Source organism: Aquarana catesbeiana, linkage group LG02 (genome assembly GCF_042186555.1).
Source record: "Aquarana catesbeiana isolate 2022-GZ linkage group LG02, ASM4218655v1, whole genome shotgun sequence".
NCBI lineage: Eukaryota > Metazoa > Chordata > Amphibia > Anura > Ranidae > Aquarana > Aquarana catesbeiana.
Window position 1 is genome coordinate 556164367 of NC_133325.1, and position 14438 is coordinate 556178804.

At 47.5% G+C, this 14438-nt stretch overlaps 1 protein-coding gene across 2 annotated transcripts in view; it reads left to right on the top strand.

The window, feature by feature from the left end:
- Window positions 1-14438, top strand: part of LOC141128607 (synaptotagmin-2-like) — a 160457-nt gene that overhangs the window by 58212 nt on the left and 87807 nt on the right. The gene's annotated exons all lie outside the window — the stretch shown is intronic.

The window sequence follows — 14438 nt, forward strand, 5'->3', positions numbered from 1 at the left end:
TTTACCCTTTTCTTTCTTGTTGAATGTTTTCTGTTTTTTATGGTTCATTTTACCTTATTGCTGGTATGTTTCTTTTATGACATTGTCAGTTTGTGTATTTAAAAAATAGTCTCTGTAGAGCAGGCATGTGTTAAGAGCAAGAGTGTTTTTTTTTTTTTGTTTTTTTTTTTTTTACTGTGAAATGTTCCTCGTGGCTGATGCTCCCGGGAGGGCTTGAGTATGTGCCCCTTCATTCTACCCCTGTTTTAGTCATCTGCCTTTAGTAACATGGCTAAGGTTTCCATAGTCTCTTGGAATGTGCAAGGGCTTAATTCTGCAGTCAAGAGATCCCTAGGGTTTAATTGCCCTAAACGATTCACTCCTCGGATCTGTATACGGCAAGAAACTCGTCTTCTAGATTCCCAAGTTCTGGGCCTCAACCGGGCTTGGGTTGGTTCCTACTATCATGCAACCTACTCCAGTTATTCAACGGGAGTCAGTGTTCTGGTGCATAGATTGCTTCCTTTTCAGCTTCTGAGCATTAGGACAAACCCTGATGGGCGTTACATTGTTATGCATGTTTAATAGCAGATTACCCATTAATCCAAGTGGGCCTGCATCTACCGCCTCTGGTGGATGTTTCTTTACTTGCCACTGTTCTGCAAATTGTGCTTGATTATGATGTTAAAGCGGGGGTTCACCCACACCGCCAAAAAAAAAAACATATTAAAAGCCAGCACCTACAAATACTGCAGCTGCTGACTTTTAATACATGGCCACTTACCTGTCCCAGGGTCCAGCGATGTCGGCAGGGGACGCCGAGAACCCGCTCAGTTCTCGGCAGCTGCTGCCGCCATCCTAGGTGAGGGAATCAGGAAGTGAAGCATTGCTGCTTCACTTCCCGGTTCCCTACTGCGCATGCGCGAGTCGCGCTCTCTCCTGGGAGCTGTGTGTTCCCAGCAGACAGCGCGGTGGGGACGGGAAGAGGCATAGACTCTCATGGGAGTCTATGCCGGAAGTGGGTGCAAATACCTGTCTTAGACAGGTATCTGCACCCCCCTCCCCCCTGAAAGGTGCCAAATGTGACACCGGAGGGGGGGAGGGTTCCGAAAAGCGGAAGTTCCATTTTTGTGTGGAACTCCGCTTTAAGGATTTACTTCTCATGGGAGATTTCAATTTGACCCTCTCCGGATCTGGACAGACTGCATTCCTCCTGGTCTACAAGTTTTGTAGAGTTTTTACAAGTTTGACCTTGTAGACATTTGGCAACATTTTCACCCCACCCTCACAGTACACATGTCACTCAGTCTCCTATAAGACACTCTCGCGTATAGATCTGGCTTATACTGCCCGAGCCACACTGCAAAGGGTGTCGGTTTCTATCCTTCCCAGGGGTATCTCTGATCATGCCCCGCTGATGGTAACGTTATGGTTGGGTCCCCCTGGGGAGCGGCTGTGGAGGCTGTCTAGATACTAGATAGAGGATCATGCTGTCCAATAGGCCATACAGAAGGGGGTTTGTCATTATTGGTTAACTAATGCTGACTCCACTATTCCCCCTGTAGTGTGGGATGCTTTCAAGGCATGGGCCCATGGAGAATACATATCCCGTATTGCTGTCTCTGCTCAATCTCTCGACAAGTTGGAAAAGACGGTCTCCCTGAAGGAGGCGACCTATGTAGACAATCCAGACCCTAACACCTACGGGGCTTGGCAGTACGTTCTTGGAGAGGTATCCCTGCTCCAGGTGGAAATAACTCAGAAGTCCCTATTGAACACTGCGCAGAGTCTCTTTTTGAGCTTGGCAACAAAAACAGCAGGCTGTTGGCATGGTTGGCCAAAGGTCAGTTTGCGGTTACGCATATCAGTGGCATTAGAGACTCTGTAGGGGAATTATTAAGATCACCCAGAGACATTAACAACAGATTTCTTCAATATTCTAGACATTTATACTCCTCCTGTGTAACCTACACCGCTCCAGAATTGAATGCTTACCTAGATAGGTTTGACTTTCCTGCCCTTGACTGTCTGTTAATGTCGGAAGCGGTGGTGGTGTTGGTGCTCAAACCGGGCAATTTCCCTGATTTAATGTGGACGCCAAGATCTTGGCGAAGGTTTTGGCGAATCGTTTATCTAGGGTCTTTGAGGAGTTAATCCACATAGATCAAACTGGCTTTATGTCTGGGAAGGGTACCGACATCAACTTCTGACATCTCTTCCTAAATTTATCAATTTCCCATGCAAATAGTGGGCGACGGGTCATTGCCTTCCTTGATGCCGAGGAGGCGTTTGACTCAGAGTGGGTTTTTCTGTGGCAGGTAGATTTGGATTTATGCCGCGTACACACGGTCGGACTTTCCGGCATACTTGGTCCGGCGGACCAGAGTGTGCCGGACAATCCGCCCGTGTGTAGGCACCGGCGGACTTTTCCGGCGGACTTTTTCCCAAAAGCCCGCCGGACCTAGATTTGAAGAAAGTTCTAAATCTTTCCGCCGGACTCAGTTTCGGGCGGAAAGTCCGCTCGTGTGTGTGCTGGTCCGACGGAAAGCCCGCTCGTGTGTAGGCTGGTCCGACGGACCAGATACAACACGAGGGCAGGGTATTGCATCTCACGCTCGCTGCAATAGGAAAAACACATTTTCCTATTGCGGCGAGCGCGGGGCATACCAGGCCCTTAGGTCTGGTATGGATTATAAAGGGAAGCCCCTACGCCGAAAAAAACGGCGTGGGGTCCCCCCTAAAATCCATACCAGACCCCGATCCGAGCACGCAGCCTGGCCGGTCAGGAAAGGGGGTGGGGACGAGCGAGCGCCCCCCCCCCTCCTGAACCGTACCAGGCCGCATGCCCTCAACATGGGGGTGGGTGCTTTGGGGGAGGGGGGCGCCCTGCGCCCCCCCCCCCCAAAGCACCTTGTCCCCATGTTGATGAGGACAAGGGCCTCTTCCCGACAACCCTGGCCGTTGGTTGTCGGGGTCTGCGGGCGGGGGCTTATCGGAATCTGGGAGCCCCCTTTAATAAGGGGGCCCCCAGATCCCGGCCCCCCACCCTATGTAAATGAGTATGGGGTACATGGTACCCCTACCCATTTACCTAGGAAAAAAGTGTAAGTAATAAAACACACTACACAGGTTTTTAAAATATTTTATTAAACAGCTCCGGGGGGGGGATCTTCCTCCGGCTTCGGGGGTCTTCTTCCGGCTTCGGGGGTCCCTCCGCTTCATCTTCTCCCGGCGTCCGGTTGGTTCTTCTCCCGGTGTTCCAGTTCTTCGGCCGGCTCCTCTGCTGTCTTCAGGTAGCTCTCTTGCCAGCAGAGGTCCGGACTTCTGGGCTTCTGGGCTTCTGGGCTTCTGGGCTTCTTCTCTTCTCTTCTCCAGATGTTGACACGACGCTCTCTCCGGCTGGACTGCTCTCCGAGGGCTGCGTTGTGACTTATATAGGCGGAGACCCCGCCCCCTTTTGATGTCACAGTCCCTGGGCATGCTGGGACTGTGACGTTTTAGGGGGCGTGGTCAACATCACCCAGTGACCACGCCCCCTAAAACGTCACAGTCCCAGCATGCCCAGGGACTGTGACATCAAAAGGGGGCGGGGTCTCCGCCTATATAAGTCACAACGCAGCCCTCGGAGAGCAGTCCAGCCGGAGAGAGCGTCGTGTCAACATCTGGAGAAGAGAAGAGAAGAAGCCCAGAAGCCCAGAAGCCCAGAAGTCCGGACCTCTGCTGGCAAGAGAGCTACCTGAAGACAGCAGAGGAGCCGGCCGAAGAACTGGAACACCGGGAGAAGAACCAACCGGACGCCGGGAGAAGATGAAGCGGAGGGACCCCCGAAGCCGGAAGAAGACCCCCGAAGCCGGAGGAAGATCCCCCCCCCCCCCCCCGGAGCTGTTTAATAAAATATTTTAAAAACCTGTGTAGTGTGTTTTATTACTTACACTTTTTTCCTAGGTAAATGGGTAGGGGTACCATGTACCCCATACTCATTTACATAGGGTGGGGGGCCGGGATCTGGGGGCCCCCTTATTAAAGGGGGCTCCCAGATTCCGATAAGCCCCCGCCCGCAGACCCCGACAACCAACGGCCAGGGTTGTCGGGAAGAGGCCCTTGTCCTCATCAACATGGGGACAAGGTGCTTTGGGGGGGGGGGCGCAGGGCGCCCCCCTCCCCCAAAGCACCCACCCCCATGTTGAGGGCATGCGGCCTGGTACGGTTCAGGAGGGGGGGGGGCGCTCGCTCGTCCCCACCCCCTTTCCTGACCGGCCAGGCTGCGTGCTCGGATCGGGGTCTGGTATGGATTTTAGGGGGGACCCCACGCCGTTTTTTTCGGCGTAGGGGCTTCCCTTTATAATCCATACCAGACCTAAGGGCCTGGTATGCCCCGCGACGGGGCTAGTAAGGTGTCAATCTCGCCGATAAAAGCGGCAAGATTGACATCCTTTTCTAGTCCCGTCGCACCTGAGTCACGTTCAAAATGAACGGACTTGTCCGTGTGTGGGCAAGTCCGTTCATTCTGAAAGTCCGCCGGAACTCCGGCGAAAGTCCGTCGGAAAGACGGGCGGACTTAGCCCGCCGGAAAGTCCCGGCGTGTGTGGGCAAGTCCGTCCGTTTTAAAGTCCGGCGCACCTGGCGGACAAAGTCCGTCGGAAAGTGTGCCGGACCAAGTAGGATAGAAAGTCCGCTCGTGTGTACGCGGCATTAGGCCTATATTTCTTTAGTGGCTGGGAATGTTGTACAGTGCCCCTAGGGCATGGATCCGTACCAATGATAGGTTATCTTAGTTCTTTCCACTACAGAGAGGCACGCGTCCGGGCTGTCCCTTGTTCCCTTTGCCTTCGCGATGGAACCGCTGGTCGTTCTCATTCAGGATCCCGATCGTTTGCAGGGCTGAGGGTGGGTTCCCTAGTTGAAAAACTTTCGCTATAGGCCGATGATGCCCTCTAATATGTGCAGGATGAGGACTCCTCGCTTCGGGCAGCCCTTGCTATATTTAACGAATTTGGGCAATTCTCTGGAGTTCATATTAACTGGACCAAGTCCACTTTATTCCCTTTAGACCCCCAGGCAAAGGTGTATGTGGCAGGTTCCCAGTTATTGTGGGTAGACCAGTTCATGTACTTGGGTATCCAGATCTGGCGAGACTCTCAGTTTTTCTGATCTGAATTTAACCCCCTCACTATCCCAACTGCATGCAAAATGTGCATCTTGGGCATCATTGCCCTTGAACCTTCTGGGCCATATCGGCCTCCTTTAAAATTATATTTCTCCCCAAATTCCTCTATGTATTTTGTGATTGCCCTACCTGGATACCCAACTCCCTTTTTAGGGAAGTAGAACAATGCATGGGATCTTTCATTTGGGGGGAGCCACTCCCAGCCTGGCTAGATCGACCCTAGTTCTGCCTGCGCCGTGCAGAGGCCTGGCACTACCAGATCTCCTAGTATACTCCTGGGGGGCTGTTCTATTCCCTGCTCGATGATGGTTCATGCAATCTCGTGCTAATGCTGCAGTATGCCTTGAGGCTGCTACTTTGGGCTCCCTCCAGGAGTTGATATATCGGGGTATTCGGGCGTATCCTGTTTTGTCGCTTTCTTCAACTACACTCAGGGTTTGGGCTGTAGCAAGGAGGAGGTTCCTTAAGGTGAATACATGATCCCCCCCTATAGCCCACTGTGGGGTAATCCTCCTCTTCCCACATTTTTGCTCTTTTCCCAACCCCCAACTCTGTGCTAAATATGGATCAGAATTCTGAGAGAGATATTTTCACGGTGGGTACGCTGCTCTCCTTCTCTGACCTTTTAAAGCCAAATTTAACTTGCCGGGTTGGATGCACTTCCGGTATTTCAAATTGCGCCATGCCACTCGGGCCCAATTTCCTACTACCCTTACTCCGACCCTATTGAACTATTGGCTGAAGAATCCCTAGCCAAACCTTTTATCTGCCCTTTTATTTGAACTTTCTCCCTGTTAACTTTCCCAAGATGGACAAATTGTGGGACTTGTGGAAAACGGATTTACCTGACCTTGACAGAGAAGACTGGGAGGTTTGTCTTGAGGACAGTGTTAAAATATTAATCTCCTCGGGAGCTAAGTTAATTTTTTTTTTTTTTCTCTATATGTTAATATAGATAACATTTTTACATAGGGTTTATTACATGCCCCAGAGACCACATAGAATATTCCCCTTGGGGTCACCAGAATATACCCGCTCTGGAGAAGCAACAGGTACATATTTAAATATGTTCTGCGGAGAGGTGGTGGAACTTAAATCACTGCCTTCAGTTAACCCCCCGATCACTCCTGAGCTGTTGTTGCTGGGTATCCAGGATGACGAGCAGAGGCCTAGATGCACTAAGATATTTGTTTCTTATATATTTTATTATGCAAAAAGAGAAATTGGACTTAAGTGGAATATCTATTAACACTGCTTTTCCCGTGTATAAATTAACCTACATCAGCAGGAACTGTCGTAAAAAGTTTGAGAGGGTGTGGCAGCCATGGACTGCATAGGCGAGCAATGCTCCCTTTTATATATTTGTACACTTGGCTGGATGGCTGAGTCGAACTCCTCAATCCTTACATGGTTTTGCTGACGAACATTGTTGTGGACTTATTATTCTTTTGTGTCTGCGGGTACTCTGTTATGGGGAACATGCTTACTTCATTTTGCATTGTCAATGCGTATTACACTACTTTGCCTAATTCCATTGTATCACATGTATACCATGCCTTTGTTTCAATAAAGGAACATTCTGTTTTGTAAAAAAAAAAACTTGCCAAAGTGTCTACAGAGATTGGCTGACCTCCATGCTGCTTTGAAGCAAGTCCTCTCTCTATTTTGTCCCAGGGAAAATCGGATTCCAAGTTTTCACTTCCTACCTGTTCGATGTTCCCAAGGCAAAATAGGGTATCCGTCTTGTACTGGATCTGAAAGTTCTCAACACCTTCCTCCTGGATACAAAAGTTCTGCATGAAATCCCCCAGGTCAGTCATTGCTCCCTTCCATCCTGGAAACCTCCTGGCCTTTGTAGGTGCCTACCTGCATGTCCTCACCTTCCCAGTGTCGGCTCGCAACATTACCAATCTGTTGCCCTTCCCTTTTGGCCTGTCCACTACACCTTGGGTTTTCAACAAGGTGCTAGCCTCCGTCCTTGCCTTCTTTTGTCTTCATGGCACCCCTGTGGGGGCATAATTGGACAATCTTCTGCAGAGAGAACAGCCAGCCCAGACTCTGTCAGCCAACGTCCAGTGCCTGCAGATATTCTGGTGGATTCTGAATCTCCAAGAGCCAACTCTGGAACCATCTCATCGCCTAGAGTATCTGGACCTGATCCTGGATACCTGTCCAAGTTTTTTTCCTTCTTCAGGACAAATTCCAGGTCCTCCTTGCTCAACTCTGCAATCCAGGAGCCAAATAACCCTTCACATTTGCATGAGGGTTTCTTGCCTAATAGTGGCTTCTTTTGAGGCTGTTAAGTATGCCAAATTCCACTCCAGGCTGTTGCAACTCAGCATTTTGGCAGTGGGACAAGAAAGCTTAGTTTCTAGGCTGTCATTTGCTTGACTCGTAGGCTTGCTCTGGCATGGTGGGTCGCAAGTCCCAATGTAGAGTCAGGAAAGTCCTTTTGTTAACCTTTATATAAGATTTGTAGAAAAAAATAAGTAGTTGAATCCAAAAAAAACCTCCTACCTTGTGCGTGCACCGTCACTACAGGCAATATTGACTCTTACCACTTACTCTAGAGCCTGGACCCTTTATTATGAAGGGTCAAACAGGCATGATGTAACAATCTTTGCAGGGGTCATCATCTGGAGATGTGTTCTCAGATCAAACAGGGCATAAGCAGGATATTCAAACCAAGCTCCATCCACCCCACGATCAGAATGATCATAAATGAAAGACGCCAGATAGTGTAAAATCCCAAAAGGTTATTTTAATATAAAGTATTGCATCTACATTAATACAGGTAGAACCAACGTTGTGTACAATATAGGTGGCCGCCTTAAGATATCCAGGCACTGTGTAAACAAACGCGATAGCAGGAAACCTCTCCTAACCCGACCAGTTTCATCATAAAAGGACTTCTTCCGGGACACGAAGTCCTTTTGTGATGAGACCGGTCGGGTTAAGAGCTGTTTCCTGCTATCGCGTTTGTTTGCACAGTGCCTGGATATCTTAAAGGGGCTGTAAACCCTTGTGCTTTTTCACCTAATGCATCCTATGCATTAAGGTGAAAAAACTTCTGACACTGACCAGCCCCCCGTTTTACTCATCTGAGCCCATTCGTTCCCATGGTGGAGACACGCTCTACCTCTGCTTGTTGTCTCAGCTCTTGATTGGATAGATTGTTAGCAGCGCAGCCATTGGCTCCCGCTTCTGTCAATGAAATCCAATGACGCGGGCGCTGGGGGGCAGGGCCGAGACCCTCTTTCTGTGTGAATACATGCAGAAGCAGACTGCTTGAGTTTTACTCATTAGTGAAAACCTTTGTACAAGGAGCCACTCAAATGTTTCCTCCTGTGCATTTCCCTGTTGCTCGTGGAATCTCAGCCTGGTTCTGACATTACTTCAGACATTACTTCAGACACTGTCTCTGAACCAATTGGGATATTCCTTTTGTCTAGCCTTCCTTGCAAGGTTACACAAAGACCAGGTTTTTCTGAGGCTACAGACCTCATTTATTACCTTTTTATTATTATTTGTTTCTTCTTCCATCCTAATCCAGACATTGTCTTTTGTCTTGCTCTAAAGTATACTAATGAGATTTTCTTCCATTGTATGGATGTGGTATATGCTGTTCCAGTTTACTTCTCAGTTAGTTTCCTTAGGACAGTCTGTTATTCCTGAAAGTTGTAGTAGCAGACAATCTGCTTTCTATGAGTGCAAGGTGGATTCAACACTTTATCATTCAGACCTATTCTCTCGGGTACAGGGTTCCACTTTTTCCCGTTAGGGCACACTCCACTTGGTGCCTCTTGGACGTTCTAGTTTGCAAGCCTGCGACCTGGTCTTCTGTCTGTATCTTCAAGTTTTACTAGGTGGATGTCTAGGACTCGGGTAATGCTGACAATGGTTTTAAGGTTATACAGACAGTTTAATAATCTGTTTTTTTTTTTTTTTTTAAATCCCCTCTGTTAATCTTTTGGTTTTCATGGATTCCATCTCCATGTCTGAATGCTGCTGTAAGATTGCAAGAATTTGATATGTTTATGCTCCAAAAAAGTTTGATTTTTGAAATGTTGTTGATCAGCTGTTTTATATAACCATTTAACTGGGCATTAGGCTGACCATGGATCTCCCAATTTTTGTGTTAGACTAGTGTTGAGCATAGATGCTAGTTGTTAGATATAAGCACACTTGCCACTGAGCTGATCACCCCCCCCACCACCACCACCACCACCACCACCACCACCCACTTGCTGGTAAAATAAAATTTAAAAAACTGCATGAAGCCGCTCAGGAGGTCAGACGTAGTCAGCGTAAAAAGCATCCAAAACTAATCGCAAGGAGGCAGACTTTTCATCTGCCCATCCTCAATTCACAGAGTGCTTTTAATTCAATTCAGTACAGACTCTATGAATGGAAGAGGTAAGGGCTAGAAGGGCAGGTATAGTTGGGAGGGTCACAACTTTCCTTCTGCTGATTGACCTCTGTATTGTAGCTCTGATACTAAGTATAATAATGCAGATTCCTATGGTCTGTATGTTTTAACAATATACTGTAATTATGCCTGCTTTCCAAACCCATATTAAAAGGCCTGTGTAGGATGTAGCTACTTAGGGATGGGGAAAGGCACAGACCACTGCAGAGACCACTGTAAGCCAAATATGCTGTCCTTAGAGTCAAAGCAGACTGTTTTCTCAGGTGTCCTGTGAAAGGTAATTACTATATTTTTGTCAACCCATATTCATAACAGATTATAGAGGGGACATTTGTACTCCTCAAATGATCTTATCTAAACAACCTAAATCAATTAAACGCGACATTCTTTGCCATTTTCTGATGGCTGCTATAGCCATCATTCCCTGCCACTGGAGTTCCCTGCATGTATCTACTCTGGCCGAATGAGTGCTGGAAATGGACTCGCCTATGGACCTGGAGCACTTGCTGGTGTTGGAGCACAGCAGGTTGGATTAGCTAACCCAGATATGGGCAGCCTGGACCATATTCTGTAATTTTCAAGCCATGCTTTCCTCAGGTAGAGCATCTCAGGCCTGGCCCCAAGGAGTAGGGTGGAGAGCATTTCCCCCTGTCCCTTTCCCCCTATTTTCCCTCAGCCACTCCACCCCTTCTTCCTTTTTTTTACTTATTTATTCATATGAGACTTTTTGTCTTTGTTTTTTGTTACCACAAAGTGTTTGAGCTTCCTATTCCTTTGCCATACTTTACATTCCCATTTTGTCAGATATGCACTCCGTATGTGTGCATTATGAAACCCACACCATGAGCAGTATCTGTCTAATCAGCAGATACTCTAAATGCTTACTTACTGACTCACAGTAACGTTTTCATGGATCAGCTTATTTTATTGCATATGTTATGATGCCAATCTTTGGAACTCCCAAGTGCTGTAACCATATGATCATATCTCTGTTGTGTAGTGATGTAATCCTTTGTTGCAAGTTTCTTTTTTCTATGTTTGAAATCTAAAACCCAATAAAATAAGATTGAACTATAATAGATTAAAGGCTTGTTCACACCATGTCTGTTGAGCTGCGTTTTTCTTTATCATACATCATGGGACACAGAGCCTAAGTATTAACTTAATGGTTTATGGGCCCCCTTCAGGTGTTGACACTGGTATACCCATTCAAGGAAGTTCACTCCCTATATAACCCCTCCTCCTTCCAGAAGCACATCAGCACATCCACGCCACTGTGGCCCCAGGATGGTACCTGGGCCTCGCATAGAAGAACGAGATTTTGCCTGTAATGCTTCTCTTTTGAGGGCTAGACCCTAGGAACCAGGACTCTTTTTGGTCTTGCTACATTACCTAAAGTTGTCCTGAGGGGTGCTATACATGTCCAAAGGAGTGGAACCCCTTTTATAGGGACCCGGTCTTTGAAGGTTTAGTAACGCTGCCCGCCGTGATGGGTGAAGTTTGGATCTGTCTGTTTTCAGCAGTATCCTGCAGCGAGGATAAGGTAGGAGAAAAGCTTAGGATCTGCAAAGTCCACCTATGCCTTTTCTTCCATATGTAACATTGTAATGTCTTAAAGTCTCCTCTAGAGGGAGCAAGGATACACATACCCCTTTCAGCAGCTCTGTGTCCAGCTATAACAGCGTGGTGTGTAGCAGGAGGGGGTTCTTTATTATTCCTCTCCTCACAATTGGGGAAACTGAGGGGCTTGGGGGTACTTGTACAGTGTATTACATCCTATCTGTTGACTCAGTGAAAAACCCTATGCCTGCCCCCTCCCTTGAGGGGTGCGGGGCGGCTTTCTTCGATAAACATGTTTGTGTTTACTTGCCTTTTTAGGCTAATGCAAGGAAGCCAGCTCTTCTCATGTATGAGAAAAAGATCCCAAACGCTGCATGGCGGCTGCATTTGGGTCTGTGTCTCAGAACCGAATGCCGTGCCGTCCGCGCGCCGCCTGTGATTTTCTTTTTGAAAAAAGGAGGAGGGCGGGTTGATGGAGGGGGCGTGGCTAAGGCAATCGCGCCGTGTGCGGACTCAGCGTCCTTTGTAGAAGCACACAGTGCACAGGCAATCAGGCTTACACCTGAGCTTTTAAAAGGCTGACGCTCTTTTCACTAAATGCTACAGAGCAGCTGATTGAAAAGTCTGCCACAGGAGCGCTGGAGCACGTGAGGGGTGTATACAGGCATTTCCAGTACAGGAAAATACATTGTTGTTTAGCATCAGATTAATCTTTATGCTGCCATTGTTATTTCTTACTATTGCTCAGCAAATAGTACATTTTTGAGAGTGCCTCTGCTTTTGTGCTTAGCACTATGGCTTTCAAAGATACCACAAAGGCACCAAAAGTTCCACCCCCAGGTGCTGGGAACTCCAGTCATGCCTCCACACTGTCATCCTCTCTGGAGATACCAGATTTGGCAAACCAGGGTGAGTCTTTGGAACCGATTGGTGGTGCAACTGCTTCTCACACTTCAGCCCCTGTATACGTGACTGAAGATGTATTTTCCTCCGCCCTGCAGGGCTTGGAAGGAAGATTAGCGGCTTTAATCGCATCCTCCATCCAAGGGGATAGGAAGCATGCTAGATCCCCCTTCCCCCCCTCAAACCCTTTACCAAGGGAACCGTTGGCACAGAATGAGGTATTACCCTCAGGCGATCATGTAGAAAAACAAGCCGATTTTTCCTCCACTGAAGAAACAACAGTTGATGAACCTTATGCAACCTCGCAATCTGAGGGATTGATGGTACAAACTCTTACGGAGATGGTTCGTTCCACTTTCATGCTACCCCTAACAAGAGTCAGCTGAAAGTTCAGTCCCTTCCTTGGGTTCTTTAAAACCTTTTACAGCCTTTTCATGCGTTTCCGGTCCATGCATTACTATAAAAGCTTATTTATGCTGAATGGGATCATCCAAATAAGCATTTTTCTCCCTCCAAAGAGTTTGTCAGTTCTCTATCCCATGAAGAAGAAATTCACAAAAGATGTAAAGTACCAGCAGTAGACACTGCGATTTCCAGCATCAATAAAAATTTAATAGACAATGCACAAATGCTTAAGGATCCAACAGATAAAAAGTTGGAATTTTTATTAAAATCCACTTTTTCCTTGGCAGGTGCCTTTTCTCAGCCTACAGTCGCTGCAATAGGCATCTGTCAGTCCCTAAAGGACGAGTTCAAAGAGGCCCTTAGGGAGGTCCCTGCACAACAGGCCCGTGAGTTATCCGAACTACCAAAGCGCTATGTTTTGCCATACATGCCATGAAAGACTCTATGCACCAAGCGTCCCACCTTTCGCTTGTGCTAAAACACATACGAAGGACCCTGTGGTTAAAAAGTTGGTCAGCCGCATCTTGCAAAAAAAAGCTTCTAACTAGTTTTCCTTTTCATGGGGATTGACTATTTGGGGAGGATTTGGTCAAATACTTCCAAATGATTTTTAGTGGGAAAGGTACTCTTTTGCCCAAAAGAAGGTATAAAAGTCCTTTTATTTAAACAGACTCCTTCCCCTGTGCCAGGGACAGCTGTCTCTAGGCAGTAGCGACGGCCCCCACCGTCAGACTCTAGAGGAGAAAACATTCAGCCCCTGTACACATGATTGAAAATGCATTTTTCCTCCGCCCTGCAGGGCCTAGAAGGAAAATTAGCGACTTTAATCGCATCTGCTATCCGAAAGGATAGGAAGTGTGTTAGATATCCCTCCCCCCCACCTTAGACCCCTTATCTAGGGAACAGTGGGTAGAGGATGAGGGGTTACCCTCAGGTGATCAGGAAGAAAGGCAAACCGATTACTCCTCTGCGGAGGAGACAACTGGAGTTGAACCTTTTTTCAGCCTTGCAATCTGAGAGATTGCTGGCACAAATCTCTTACAGAGATGGTTCGTGCTTCTTTCAAGCTACCTCTAGTAGAGTCAGCTGATCTGTTTCTTCTAATGGCGCGTACACACGACCGCACTTTCCGGCAGAAAAGGTCCGTCGGAATAATTCCGTCGGACATTCCGATAGTGTGTGGGCTTCATCTGACTTTTTCTTTCTAAAATTCTGATGGACCTAGAAATAGAACATGTTTCAAATCTTTCCGACGGACTCCATCCCTATCGGGAAAACTGTTCGTCTCTATGCTAGTTCGACGGACCACAAATGACGCAAGGGCAGCTATTGGCTACTGGCTATTGAACTTCCTTTTTCTAGTCCCGTCATACGTCATAGCATTCTAAACGAACGGACTTTGGTGTGATCGTGTGTAGGCAAGTCCGTTTCAGCGGAACTCTGTCGGAACTCCATCAGAAAGACCGTCAGAGTCTACTCTGACGGAAAGTCTGGTCATGTGTACGCGGCATTAGGTTCCTTAAAACCTTCACTGCTTTTTTTCATGCGTTTCCTGTACATGTACAGATCCATGCAGAAATAGATCCATTCTAGATCTAAAAGAATCTAAATAATTTCCTGAAGATGCGCTCCTTTCTATGGAGTCGATCAGGTCAGTAGTTTCTATCCTCCAAGATGGAAAACTTCTGGCGTCTATTGGCATCAGGGATGCATATCTGCATGTCCATATATTTCCCGCTCACCAAAGGTTTCCTCGGTTCGAAGTAGAACAGCATTTCAGTTTGTAGCCTTGCCCTTCGGGCCAGCTACAGCACCCCGAGTCATAAAGGTGCTAGCACCACCTGTAACCAGGTTAAGGGCACAGGGCATAAACAGTCTTGGCATACCTAGACAATCTATTGCTAATAGACCTATTGGTGTTCGGAGTAAAGTGTACGCATTACAACCAGTTATCTGGAAAAGTTTGGGTTGCGTTCTCAACCTAGAGAAATCTCC